This window comes from Carcharodon carcharias, chromosome 3 (assembly GCF_017639515.1).
Source record: "Carcharodon carcharias isolate sCarCar2 chromosome 3, sCarCar2.pri, whole genome shotgun sequence".
In the NCBI taxonomy this organism is placed as follows: Eukaryota; Metazoa; Chordata; class Chondrichthyes; order Lamniformes; family Lamnidae; genus Carcharodon; species Carcharodon carcharias.
The window spans coordinates 144,445,486-144,459,214 of record NC_054469.1 but is presented as its reverse complement, the minus strand read 5'-3'; positions in this window follow the sequence as shown (position 1 = coordinate 144,459,214).

Below are 13,729 nucleotides of genomic sequence, written 5' to 3'. Positions count from 1 at the left end.
AATCCTCTCTTCCTGTGAACCCAACAGCTCTACCTCCACTAGCCAAGGAGAGTGCCACTGCCACACAGCAGGACCCTGAAAGCAGGCCGGGGCCCTCCAGGTCTCGGTTTTCCAGAAGACGCCCACCAAGGTCATCACAGACAGCGCGTCACAGTCAGCAGGCTGCCTCCACCTCCGCTATGGGTGTCTGGGGAGCACCAAGACATAGCAGCAGGGTTAGGAAGGTTAAGAAGATGTAACACTTTCGAGTACAAACCCGTTTCCATCTGTTTCAGATGAAGTTACATTGTTTCATAGTTTGCTATTGTGAGATTTGAACTCTTGATCTTGGGGTTACAAGCCCAGTACCATAACCACTTGGCTATTTAGGCCAAGCGTTAAGAAGATGTAACTCTTTCAAGTACAAACCCGTTTCCATCTGTTCCTATTCAGATGAAGTTACATTGTTTCATAGTTTGCCATTGTGAGATTTGAACTCTTGATAATCTTTTAAATGAAAACCAAATCAACAAAATTGGGATAAATCAGGCACAGCCCCTAATTCAGGTCAGCTGTAAAACCAAGGACAAAGTTTAAAGGAAACTTACAAACTTTAAATCAAAATGTGATTAAAGGGGTCAACAAAACACCCCAGTCCCCGCGGTGTCCACCTAGCACGGAAGGCCTCGAGAGTGTCAGCAGACACCGCGTGCTCCCTCTCCAGGGACATCCGGCAGCGAGCGTAGCCACGGAAAAAGTAACTCTTTCGAGTACAAACCCATTTCCATTTGTTTCAGATGAAGTTACATTGTTTCATAGTTTGCCATTGTGAGATTTGAACTCTTGATCTTGGGGTTACAAAACCAGTACCATATCCACTTGGCTATTTAGGCCAAGCCCGACAAACACGTTTCCATCTGTTTCAGATGAAGTTACATTGTTTCATAGTTTGCCACTGTGAGATTTGAACTCTTGATCTTGGGGTTACAAACCCAGTACCATAACCACTTGGCTATTTAGGCCAAGCATTAAGAAGTAACTCTTTCGAGTACAAACCCATTTCCATCTATTTCAGATGAAGTTACATTGTTTCATAGTTTGCCATTGTGAGATTTGAACTCTTGATCTTGGGGTTACAAGCCCAGAACTATAACCACTTGGCTATTTAGGCCAAGCATTTTTAGTTAACACGTTTCTATCTGTATTCAGATGAGGTTACATTGTTTCATAGTTTGCCATTGTGAGATTTGAACTCTTGATCTTGGGGTTACAAACCCAGTACCATAACCACTTGGCTATTTAGGCCAGGCATTAAGAAGAAGTAGTTGCACAGCCTGGGCTCAGATGCTAATCACTTGTACATAATGTTCACTATTGTAGATAAACTCACAAGAATGTCCCCCTCCTTATGGCTCCTTGTCTTTTTGAGCAGTGTTTGTGTCACTCAGATGTGAAAGTTTTCAGCACAAGATAAAGGCAGGTATCTGATGGTCCAGCCTCACACTCCCTGGACACATTACTGATGCCTGCACCTCGGCGGTGCTTGTCATTGCTGCCAGAATGTTGTGGGCAGGCATCACAGAGCTCCATCATTCTCTCTGTAGTTCTCAGCACCTTTAAGGTGGGGCTGACCCCCATCTCTTCAGCATTTGTGTCCAGTGACACTGTGCTCCTGAAGGGGTCAGGTGTTGAAGGCTGACAAATGATCAGGTGCGTTTAAAGCTTCATGGCTGCGTCTCCATGATATGACCCTGAACACTCAGCGCAAGCGAGCTGCCCTCAGCCAGACAGGAGTCAGGCATTCTCAGAGGCTGTGTGAAGATCCATGGATTGTCCTCACAGCATGTCACCATCATCCCCCTGTGATCAAGCGAATATTAGGTCCCTCACTGCATCTCCATGACAGTGCCTTACCACAGAGGGTATGTGCATTGCCATAAGCCAGACTGGAGTCTGACTTTCACAGGTGCAATTTGAGGATCTATGGTGCCTCGTCATTGCATGTCTTCATCAACCTCTACAAATCTAGCAGCTACGAGGGCCTCACGGGCATACCTGCCCCATCAGGGGCATCATCATCGCCTTCAAATACCTCCTCACTCTCATCCCGGTCGACATCCTCCTCATTGGAGGAGACCTCCAGCTCCTCCTTCTCCTCCTCAGCCAGCTCCTACCCCATTGCAGCACCAGGTTGTAAAGGGCACAGCAGACAACGATGTGTGACACCCTCTGTGGACTGTATTTCAGGGCTCCACCAGGCACCGGAACCTCATTTTCAGCATCCGATGGTTTGCTCTGCCAAGTTGCGAGTTGCAGCATGAGCATCAATAAAGCATCGCTCTGCTGCAGTCTGAGGCCGCCTCACGGGTGTCATCAGCCATGGCCTCTGCAGGTAGCCCCTGACACAATAAGCCATCCCTGCAGCCTCTGTGGACCCTGGAAGATGACAGAGATCTGGGACCGACTGAGAATGACGGAGTCGTGCTCACTCTCTGGGAACCATATGCAGTCCTGCCGGATATACTTGTGTTGGTCGCACATCAGCTGCACATTCAGCAAATGAAAGCCCCTGTGGTTGACATTGTTGACCACTTGTTCCGATGGAGATCTGAGCACCACGTGAGTGCAATCGATCGCACCCTGCCCCTGTGGGAAACACGAGATCTGGGCTAATCCAATTTCTTTCATCCTGGCTGTCCTGGTCCCAGGTGAAATGCACAATGTTCTGTGCCCTTGCGAAGATGGCATCCATGACCTCAGGGATGCATTTGCGGGTGGACACTTGTGATATCCCACAGAAGTCACCTGTGGAGCCCTGAAATGAGCCACTGGCATAAAAATTGAGCACCACATTCACTTTTACAGCCATGGGCAATAGATGCCCTTCATGTTCCCATGGCACCAAACCCTACAGCAGCTGGCAGATGTGACGGGACAATTCCCTAGACATGCATAGTCTTCACCAACACTGGTTCTCAGTCATCTGCAGGAATGAAAGGCGGCATCCATAGACCCTGAGTCTAGCTCAACACCAGCGATGGCTCTCTGTGGCTTTTCAGTGGCATGTGTGGGAGCCCCAGCCGCCCCTTCTTCCTGAGGGTACTGCTCCCCTCTATGCACAGCCAAGAGTCTCCGCCATTCTCTTCTCTTTTGTCTCTGCTCCCTGTACGCCATAAGGTATACAGCTAGTTCACCAGGTTCCATGCTCCTGATGTACAGCTCCTGCAGGATGAAAGAAAGAGACATGTGGGTGTAAGATCGGAATCCCCTCCAACTGGGAAATTTATGGAATATAATTCCAAATCAATGAACATGTTTTGACCTCATGATCAGAACTATAAATTACAAAAGCCAAGCTGCAGCCAGCAGTACAGGGCCAGGAAGCAAGGGGTTAATTCAGACATTTAGTGAAAAACAGTGGCATATCAAAAGGGTTTGGGCATTCATAGACTGCTTTCAGGGACCAATGGTGCCAGGGAAATGCCATTACCTGCCATTGACTAATGCAATCAAGAAGTCTGATTACCCAATACAATACACCCAAGGAATTATGCAACTAAGGTCTGCACCACAGACAATAATACTGGAATAGAGTCATTCAAACCCTCGTTAACTTTGGAGCCAATGTGATGTTACTGTGCCATCTCAAATAGCAGGAGAATTGCTCATACAATGAGAACTGATAATATTCACCTGGATACATTTTCCATGGAAAACCCTGTGTTATTTCAAATAGCAGGAGCTGATGACATTTCTCTGGGCCTTGCGTGGAAACAACTAAATGGGCATTGGGACAACAGGAAACATGTTTTGACGTGACTGATTTAAATTATTATAAAAGAAGAGCAGATCTGAGCATCTGGGCTGAAGTTGGAAGGAGGATCAGGGCTGGTCACCTTGACACAGGCCAACATTCAACACCAGACAGACCAGCCATGTTGGGGATTGCAGGTGTTTTCAGCCATACTGTGGTGATATTGGCCTCAAGATTTTGGTCTGCAGTCAGAAGAAGGGTCAGGACTTGTCACCTTCACTCAGGGCCTACAATCAACACTGGACAGACCAGCTATGTTGTGGACTCTAAGTAGTTTCTGCTAAATTTTTAGTGAGATTTGTCTGAGATTTTGTGGACTGCAGTCAAGAAGGAGAGTCAGGAATAGTCAACCTGGCTTACAGACCTACAATTCACAACAGAAAGGACAAACTGCATGGGCGGATTGTAAGTTATCAGTCAAATCTGAGGGGTTTTGGAGTTGAGGTCTTAAAGTAACTTAAGTGTAACAACCAAACCCTGGGGGAATTTGGGTTGAACTGGGCAGAAATGTTGTGTTTTGCCTGTGGAATTTAAGTAGAGGCTTTCTAATAAGCCATGGCAATTTTGTGTGTTTAAGTGGAAGCTAAGGTTAAATCAGGGAGGGATTTAAATTAGACTAGCCAACTAAGTGTTGTGTAGTATCAATTACACTAGTTTAGAGCTCTTTGTATTAGGGCATTAGGAGTGTTTTAATAAACAACAAGTTTGTGGTTGATACAAACCCTGTGTCTGTGTAATTTTGTCCTTTATAAAAATCCTAGAGACAAGAACCATCCATTAGGGAGAAACGGGAGTGTGAACCTCTTACATGGGTTAGCTTGTGTGTTTTAAGAACCTCCCCTGGTTAAATCTGAAGCCCTCTTAATGCATCCCAGAGAGTGCTGGCCAACACTTGGATGGCCAGAGTTTAGTGCGCTGCATGGCTGTCTGAAACTACCTCCTCCACCTGACCAATTGGCTGCAGCTTTGCCCACTAGACTGCATGCTGTGCTCTCAGCTCAGGCGCAGGCATTCTCCTAACCCACGCTGCAAGGCTGCACTGTTAGCTTGAACAATGAGGTAGACTGGTCTAAGCCTGAATGATGACATTGCAGGAACTGTGAGCACTTCCACCAGTGACTGCTCCATGGCCAGCTTTAGCAAGGAGATTGTACAATGTGCAGAGTCGTCCAACTGTTCTGCAGTCCACTGAGATGTTCATTAGTTTGCAGTCTGTGCCCGAGGGGTGGAAAACTCTGGAGCACTTGGTGGCAATTTCATGCCTCTGCATTGCTTGAGTGGGCAGATAAGCTAGAAGCCTGACTCCATGCATGTCCATGTGGCTGCATCTGAACTGTCTCAGCTGTCTCACTTTATACAAGGTTTCCCTAATGTGTGACCACTTCCCTCCCACACCCCCCTCTGACCCCGCACGTGCTTGTGCGCTACCCTCAATAGCAGTGCAACCCTTGCCCCCCTCAACTCGCCTCAACCACAGGGCAGACCTTGAACCCTCCCACAAAGCGACTCAACCTTGAAGTCCAACAGGTGACCCTCGAGAGGGCTACACAACATTACTGTGCACTCCTACGAGTTCCCCTCGAAGTGCAAGCCACCAAGCACACGCCTTATATATGCTGTTGGGAAACACATCAAATGATCCAGGGTGGCAGGGGGGTGCTGATTCTGGTGAGCTGGTCTTATAATAATATGCAGATGTATTACAATGAGGTTCCTGACATCCGATGGCAGGAAACATAGTTGACTAGTGACAGGCAGAGTGGATGATTGCAAACTGGTTTCACAATGTCGTGAAACCGATTTTTGGCCTTCTTGCCATATTGTCTGCTCATGCCGCCGAACATGCCCAACGCCAGCGGGCACAGAAAATTCTGCCCAGAGCTGTGCTTAATGGTAAAATAAGTGACAGAGTGACATCATGGCTAAATTAAGTGCTTCAATCCAACTATTTCTTTTTAACTTATTTTAAAAGTCAATCTCCTGTGCTATTATCGAATGATAGGAACGCTAGACCATGTAATGCACCATGCATTATTATAGTTACTGCAAGGCAACATCCTTTCAGCTGAGCTACCTCTAAAAGGTCAGTCAGTGGATGATGCCCACCACACCATGAACAGAGATTCCACAAGAGCTTCTTCCTTCCTGCCAATTTCCTGACCCCTACCTATTCCACTGCTGTGCCATCAGCCAGGACGTTGAGATAATTGGCTCTCCTGTTAATAAAAAAGAAATGTATGTTTCTCCAGTCCCATTCTATTCATTGGCAAGCAGTAATTCCTGTTAAGCTGTTTATTAACTTTCACTTTACTGTAGTAGTGGGGTGAAGCAGCTGATAATGTTTACAGGAGTGAATAATAAATTTCATTTAGGTGCTAAGCTTTAACTAGCTAGTTTTACTAGATTTAACAGGGAGCTTTAATACTGCTGATTGTCATAAAAGAGTTGTGCATCTTTCATACTTGGTAATTTCAGATCAGGTAGAACCAGAACAGTAGTTTTGGTCTGTGTAGGCTGAATTGCTTTGTTTTTAAGCTCTTTGGTTACTTCACAAATGAGACATTGTTCAGATCAATTTATCAGTTTTTTTATGACCCTCACTGACTTTTAAATTAAAAATTCTTCCACTAATCATCAAAACCGTTCACAAGTGCTAACTATGAAACTATATACCCTTTTGACTCAAATATTTCATTCTACAAGCAAGTTTACTGCAGGGAGTTTTGACAGCTTTGCTGTTACTAATTGTGACTAAAAATTCTCAAGTGCTTTATGCACAGTGCCCATAGGTTATATGATGAACCAGAAAATTAATTAGCTTCTTAATAATAAGTGTCTGATTTAGTGAAGTGATTCTGTAATTTTATTCTCTCAGCAACCTCACTATATGCTTTTTGAACCTTACTGCAACAGAAGATTTTGAGGTGGAGTTAAGTGTCAGTTCTCATGATGCTTCTAACCAGCAGCTCTTAAACATGATAATGTGGAGTGGAGACAAAATATTAGTTCGTATATTTAAAGCATTAGAGTTGTAATTGTTTGATAAAATGCATCTCTTCTTTAGCAGAAAACTGTCAATTTTTTTGTATCTAGTTAGGAAATGCTACCATTACTACTATTAGATACAAATATGTTGCCGATCACAGGCCTGAATTTTTCGGTCGTCAGGCGCACGCAATTGGCAGGCCCGCAGGCAGCCAGGAAACGGACCCCCAACCACAATCTGCCCCCGACCGCGATTTCCCGCTGGCTGGTCAACTAACGGCCAGCCAGCGTGAAACGTGCGCTGAAAAGCTCAGCACTGCTGGGGTGGGGCAGGAAGAGGGCGGGCGATGACGTCAGTGCGGGCGTGGGTAAGCGCTGCGAGAGAGCTCCATGAAGGCAGACAGCTGCCTCAGGGAGCTGCAGACCTGCAAATGATGAAATAAAGCGCTAAAAAGCTGCAAAAAACAATTCCATGCATCACAATCAAGCACTTGAAAGCATACCCCATAAAAATACTGTCCCCAGGTATTTCTTTCTATTTTATTTCCTAATGGAGATTTCATCCCACCCTTGGATGCGGTTTCATGAAAAATGTAAAGGCTGCTTGGCCAATTTGCCCATTCACCAAACGTAAGGTCGGACAGGCCACGAAAAATCACAGACAATTGCATCGTTAATGAGCTTAATTGTCCACTTAATTGTCACCAAGGCTCCTTTTACAGCACATTCCAAACATGTGACCTCTACCACCTCGAAGAACAAGGGCAGCAGATGCATGGGAACACCACCACATTCAAGCTCCCCTCCAAGATATTCAACATCCTGACTTGGAACAATATCACTGTTCCTTCACTGTCACTGGGTCAAAATCCTGGTTCTCCCTCCCTAACAGCACCATGAGTATTTCTGCACCACTTGGACTGCAGCAGTTCAAGAAAACGATTCACCACCACCTTTTAAAGGGCAATTATGGATGGTCAATAAATGATGGTATAGGCAGCAACATCCACATCCCATGAACAAAAAGAAAACTCCCCCCTCAACACTTACTATTTGTCAGGGACCGTTTCCTTGGGCCTCTGGCGGCAACCTCCTGCCACACAGAATCCTGCTCCTGCCATGACATATCTAGTCATTCCCTCCTTGCCTCAGGCTTGAGTGTTAATGGTATGTTAATTCTATTATTAAGGTTAAGGATACACAGGAAAAGAGGGCATTGATTGATTCGAAATATTGAGCACATATAAAGAGAGGCTTCTGGGACACTGGGTGTTGGCTAGGAAGTAGACAGACATATGTAGCGCAGCATTCTGTAAATAAATCTAGTATTAAGTAAAATATTATTGTCTGGGGTTCACTATCTTGCTTCAGAATTAATTAACAATGAGTACTTCCTTCTACATGCATGGGAATTAAAGCAGAGATATGTAGCTAGACAGACAGATAGACTTGGCCAAACAATTTATGAAATCATGTATCTCATTCCTCTGCCTGAGTACAATTATGATTGAAAGTAATAGGTCTCTTTGCACAAAGAGATTTCTCTATGATTCTAAAATCAGTAGTATTGTAATCAAAGCACACAGATATGGATTAAAACACAGCAAAAGGGGAGAGGTAACCCAGCAAAACTGGAAATACTGTTTAATCCAAAATGTAACAAAACACACAAACAAAAATCCTAAACATTTTCAAAAAATCTGAGAAGGAATTGGCTATGTATTTGAAACTTATAAACTTGTACATAGAGTATTGTGAGAAAATGATTGTTCAAGTAGACAACTTCCTTCTAATATAGGGAAATCAGATATAATGACACCTTTGTCATTGCAAACAAAATTTCACTACAAAGATATTCTCTATTGTATGTACACCAATATTCTTCCTATTTAATGTATGTCTTTTTTGTTTTCCGTAATAGTTTTAAGATATTTTTATGTCTAAAAGATATCCAATGTGTCAAGTACCTGGCAGTGTGTTTCTTGCTGAGGCACCACAGTTGAGGGGAAACAGATGAAGCCGCCAGATTCATTTACAGGAACAAATCTTCACTCAGAATAGAAATGTCATTCACTGACACTGTCATTTCTTCATTCCCCATAAACAAACATCACATTAGGTGATTCCTATGGCAACATCCTGATTTATCTGGAGCATGGCAAGAAGCCTGGTGCATAGGCTGTGTAATCAGAGACTCTGAACAATCCTCAGAAATGACATTTCATCTTAGTTCTTCTCTGCTGGCCTTCTACAAATGTTACTGCATTTCTATTTGTTTTTGGAAGGGCATATTTGATTGCCTTAGAGGAAGGTTTTGGTATCTTAGAGATCCAGCTGTCACATCGGTGGAAGGAATTCAGCCTACTCCTTATTTTTGAGACGTTTGGCTGCATTTGCTGAGAAATAAATGTTTTCTTTACACTTTGTCAAACATGTTCCCATGAGTTTTGTTAACTGACTTGTCTTCAGTATTATGAGCTGGCTAAAAATTACTTCATCTTCCAGATCCTTGGAGACATTCAAAGCGTTACTTCATGTTCTCAATAAGTAACTTAATGATGTCTCAAACAAATAAAAACATGAACTTATCAAGACCAATCATTCATCATTTTGTTCTGTAATTTCCTTTTATTATTCAACACCTTCATTCCTACTTTGATTCAGTAATGGTTTAAATGCTGCAGATACTTTATTGACTAGATGCCAGTATTATTGAGTGGCTCCTGTTGACAGACTATATCATACATCTTACTCACGACTCTCAGTTGTCCAAATTAAGTGAACCTTTATGCAACTTGTTCATATCAAGACTCAAATTGATCATCTCTTGTCACATTTAATGTTAACTAGTTAGACATTTTAAAAAAGAAAAGTCTGGCAAAATGATACAATTTTACTCTGTATACGTCTGGATATTTAGAACTATTTAAACCATATACATCAAAAGAAAGATTGTTTCAACTTTCTGGCATCTTCAGTTTAACTTATGTTCACATATCTGAAATATCAATAAGTAACACAACAAGTCTTTTCTATGTCACATTCTAGTTATGCATAGACTATTTAACTAAAGGTACCATAGTAGAGCTAGATATAGTGTATGATTTTGTAATATGCAGAAGACAGGCAATATGTTAGTTTCAAAAAATAGGCTAGATTATCACAATGATTGACAGTAAAGGGTTTACTGCAAGGAACACTAGTGGGAAACTCAATACTATGATTTAATGAGTTTTTCTTCATGTGGTTAAAAAAAAATACCCAAAAGATTTGATGCATTGTGGCAACTATATCTGTTGGCTGTTGAAGTGATGCGTAGTCATTTTTTAAAGAATGTGCAGCAACATAAGCCTGGAGTGCTGTGCTATTAATGGCATGACTCCAGCTATGTAGAACTCAATATTCAGTTCAGATGGGATACAAGGCAGGGACAAACCTAAGCTTTTAATTAGTTTTGTCCTCACTGATGGCAGAAACAGCCAAAGACAAAAATCAAATTGCAGGTTACTATTACCATTGGCTCACATAACCTGGTGACAAACATAGCTCCCTATCTTCCAACTGACCTCCTATCAACTCCAGAGACTGATCACAATTCAAATCAACCAAAGCTTTTATGATTGCCAGTATAAACGATTTACTTTATGTTGGAACTTTCAGCATTAATATAGTCAAACATGCCTTAACATCTACATTACTGTTACCAAATTGGGAGTAATTTGGAATAGAAACTGCAAAGATTTGGGAAGTTTTCCCTGGGTCTTTTCAAATTGTGTGCTCCACTGCTCTGTAATCTGACCCTTGGAATGAATAGCTTTTGAAGAAGGCTGCAAAAAGGTTTATAAAATATACTCAGTCTCAAATTCTTGGGACAGCATTCCCTTGGCCACACTGCCGAATGCCAGCAATGACTTCCACAGCAGTCCAGAAAATACCAGGGCTTGGGTGTACCAGATCCTACCCTTGGTTAGGAATTCCCACTCATCTTTGTAAAGGGCAGAATCTCCTGCCAATTCTTACAAAGACAATGACATGACAGGAATGGGTCCAGAGGCAAAGGCTCCACATGTGTGTGATCCCTGCTGTATCAGTTCTAAGGGATGCAGCAAAACTTCTTTTTTACAAAACCACATATTTGGACTGATCTTCGGGCACAAGAAGCTGAGGTGACTGAGTATGAAGCTGTAGGCAATTCACTGATAGTGCTCCGTGCATGAGAAGCCCCAGAGTGGTGTGGGTGCCCACTGGCTTCATGCAAATTATATGCCATTTCGGTGATCTCTCCGTCATAAATTTCACTTAAGTCCATATTTGTACTATCGCCCGCTGAAATCCTCATCTCAAATTTCTTACTTGACTTCGTTATCCAATGCACTCCTGGTGGGCCTCCCACGCTCTACCAACCCAGCCCCAAATTTAAGATAATCCAAAATTCTGCTCTTCATGACTGTAGTCCATTGTAATAGCCAAGCATTTTATACACTGTCCTGTCTGCTGCCCTCTCTGCTTGGGAGGTGTAAATAAAGTTGTTCAATAATGGCAGCCTGCAGTTGCGCATGTGTTACTCAGTTAACTTACTCACATTCCATTCACCCATCACCCTGTGTCCACTACTTTATACTTGGCTCCCAGTTAAGCAATGTCTCAATTTTAAAACTCTCAGCATTGTTTTCAAATTCCTCCATATGGCTTTGCCCCTCCTTATCTCTGTAACCTCCTCAACCGCTGAGATATCTGCACTCTTCTAAATCTGGCCTCTTGAGCATCCTGATTTTAATTGCTTCACCATTAGTGCATGCCTTCAGCAGAAGAAGTGCCGCCTGAAGGTCTGCTGCTATTATGACCTGCTGCGTAAGGTTTTTCTCCTCCCTCTTCCTCCAGCTGCTCCTGCTCTCTCCTGCCTTGTTTTTCACTGTTCCTCCTCCTTCACCAGTCCCAAAGGGAGGCCCACTACACCAGCTGTGAGTGTGCTAAAACTGTGCTTAAGACAGACAAAAGCTGTGCAGCACCAGCAAAACATTGTTGGCTAAAATCACAATGAAGTTGCAGAGATCAGAAAGTAGGCAGAAAAAAGGCCCAGAAGTTAAACAGCAGCCTAAAGGCAGTCCTTAATGTTTGTTCACTCCATGATTTGCTCAGTAATTTTCTTAAGTACCAAGTCAGGCACTGGATCAGGCCAACATCACAAAATGGACCTACAACAAGCATTGAACCTTTACTTAAATATCATGAGCATTTTTAGTTTTCCTGGCGTTACCCTGAATGCTGATAGAGGATCCTGATCCAAAATGTCAAGCAGCTTTGCCATAAAGCAAGTACACACACACACACCATCTGCCATGTTAAATCCATTCTGCATCCCGTTTACATGATTAAAACAGGCACAGTACATTCAAATTTCTGAATTCAATCCAGTTTCTTGAGGCCTTACTGAAACTTACTGATCGTTTCACTACCTGTAAGAAATGCAAAGAGGCTCAGTTGCGAAAGCTAGATCCATACATCTAGGAGATGCATCTCTGTATCTACATGTAAGATAATACAATTTATTTATTCAAAATTATATTAAATATAAAATCATGAACAGGATCAGTTCTAGTAAAGTTTTTGTGTTAATTAATTAAAAGAGGTCTTGATATCTAGCTGCATGTTTATTTATTTAATTATGCGTTTCCTTGTGGGTAAGAAAATGAGTAATTCCAGATTAATAACAAGAATTATCACTTGGATGTAGCTGAGTTTTAACCATGCTCCATTTTGAGTCTTATTAAAAAAAGCCTGAACTGGGGCACTTTTCTGTTGAGCATACAGCTCACTTAACCCTTTGATGATTGAACCTGATTTGCATATGATAAAATTATATTTGTGCATCCTTCCCTTCATAGGGACCTGTGAGGCTATCATTTTCTTTAAATAGCAAAGATTGTTGATGGTAAAGTAGAACCTAATATGTAAGTGAATGCTAAAACATTCTGAAATCCAATTATTCTTTGCAGAAACAGAACTCTTGCTCTGCTAATTGATCCCAAATGTGACTTAGTTGGTGAACACACTGTGAGCTTTAAACCTGGCAGCACAGACCAGCCAGGTCTTTGGTATATATTCTGTACCATTCCATGTGAGGTAATGTTTGTTAATCAAAGTTTTGAAATTAATATTAAATCACATTTTTTTATTCAGATGTACAGGGTATACTTCAATAATGACACATATTAGTACCATGCTTATTTTCAGCTTTGTTAGAATTGCAGTGATTTGTGAGATATCCTAATGTGTGGTCAATAAAACAGTGGGTTGTGCTTTGTAACTCTAAGTAAGTGGAGAGCCATTCACTCCATTATTGTACTTGGAATTGAGTTTGCAGCCAGTTATAGTTTGATGTGTCGTGAAGGCTGCATGCTGCTTGTATGCTTACAAACGTCACAGATCTCCTGAAGGCTTTATCTTAAAATGAGAGAATAATAAACATTTTGACTTTAATTTGGGCAACCACCAACCAGCTAAAAAATTAAACGCATTTTACTTTGGACAATTGAAGAACTACAGGAACTAAATTCCAACTGAATCCCAAACAAACTAGTGCAGTGAAAGGCTGGTGCTGAACAATAAAGGTGTTATAGATCATAAAAATGTAACTCTGTGCTATTTTTATTAGTCAATTGGGTATATAAAAAAAGATCTGACATCTGTACGTGTATTTCGGTCGCTGCCAGTTATATTAATCTGGAGGGCAGCAGCTGGGGAAGATTGGGTGATGTAGTTCTCTATAATTATGATGTTCATTGTGAACTACAGCTCCCAAGTTTCATTCATAATGGCACACTTGTGCAACATTTAACAGTGATATGAATTTGAAGATAGCACTGCACCAGTTAACAGCCAACAAATTAGTTGTTTAGTGCACTGTAGTGAAAGGAAGAGATAAGGTTCCTCTGCCAGTTTTCTGATTTA